This window comes from Choloepus didactylus, chromosome 24 (assembly GCF_015220235.1).
Source record: "Choloepus didactylus isolate mChoDid1 chromosome 24, mChoDid1.pri, whole genome shotgun sequence".
NCBI lineage: Eukaryota > Metazoa > Chordata > Mammalia > Pilosa > Megalonychidae > Choloepus > Choloepus didactylus.
The window spans coordinates 20927677-20929195 of record NC_051330.1 but is presented as its reverse complement, the minus strand read 5'-3'; the positions used below and the strand labels follow the sequence as shown (position 1 = coordinate 20929195).

Here is a 1519-nt window from a genome sequence, read left to right as displayed (position 1 = left end):
ATCTTTTGTGTCAATGGAGGGATTCTAAGCCAGAAATTGTCATTGTCTTTTGGAACTCAAAAGACCAATCTGGAAGAAACCCAACATGATCCATCAATCTTTCTAGCCCCATGGTGTGGGGAAAATTGGTCTACTTTTTAGTACTGATCCAAAAGAAGAAGGCAAGCTTTCCCCACTGCCCATACTCCACTGCCCCCTTTATTATTATTGTTGTTGTTGTTATTATTATTATTATTATTATTTTGATAACTGTATTTCAGAATGAATGGTTGCTGTAGATGGGTAAAAATGGCCCCAGATCCATCCACCTAGAAGTGTCTTCATTGGTGAGCCTGTCCAGTTCTCAAGGGGGATATCATTGGAGTCTGCTCTGTAATTATTTTAGAGTTTCAATTTGTTTTAGCCATGTCTCCAGGTCCCACTCTTTGCATACATATAGGTCAGAGCAGCCACCTATACCATCTTTTCTGATAAAGATTTAAGGTACTGTTCTTGCCCCTGTGAGCTCTTGGAAATAATCTTGAATCACATTTGTGTCACTGGTGGCTGTAATATTGACAAATTCCAGAAATCCTTGCTTGAAGGCCATTTGACAGAGGACCTCTTGGGTCTTTCTGCCATAGGGGCAAGTGGGATGGATGAACACAACCATCTTCCCAGGATGGATTTTGCTATTCGCAAATTCCTGAGCCATGCTGTCAGGCAGCCATTTTCCCAGGAGGAATCCTCAATTGCAGGTATTGTTCTAGGTGTAAAACACTCAATCACTTTTGCCATATCTTCCCTCAACTAATTGATTTGATTTTTGAATTTATGTAGCATATTTGTTTGAAGGTCTTTAATTAGTTGTTTCAACTTGTGTATCTCATTTGAAGTGTAAGTTTTTTCCTTTGACTGGGCCAAATCTTCATTTTTCCTAGTGTGGTTCATAATTTTTTTTGTCATCTTGGCATCTGGTTTCCTTTAATACCCCAATCAGATTTTCCCAGACCAGATGGGCCATGATATCATGAGGGTGCAATCTGCATCAGGTTTCCCTGAGGATAAAACACAGAAGATTGTCAGACTTTATTGAGAGGCCTCTAGACTCTGTGCTTTTGTATCCTGCCCAGAAGGTGGCACTTGTCAGCCCCAGCTCCCACAGGCATAAAGAAGTGCAGTGCCTTTAATTTTTGGTAAATGCTATCCCAGCCAGGTGCTGAGGGTGTCATAAGGCAAGCTTAAGCTGTTTCTATTATTTTTCCCCAGGCACTGGGGTCTGAGTGCTCTGATGGAGGGCTGCCACTTGAGTGGGGCCCTGCCCCCTTCCTTTCCTTAGGGAAAATAATCCCTTTAGGGAACTATCTCCTACACTTGAGTTTTCCTTTCACTCCCTGTCTTTCTAAATTCCACCCTTGCCTGGGTCAGTGCTGATAATTGAAAATGCCTGAGGCTTTCTCTAATGATCTGCTTAGAATGAGCAAAAAATAAAAGAAAAAAAGGCAAAATTTCCCTTTTCAGAGCCAATCCCCTGCTCTCC

General features: G+C 41.7%; 1 pseudogene; it reads right to left on the bottom strand.

Annotated features, from left to right (window-relative positions):
- Window positions 1-376: 376 nt before the first annotated feature.
- Window positions 377-694, bottom strand: LOC119520113 (annotated as a pseudogene).
- Window positions 695-1519: the final 825 nt, after the last annotated feature.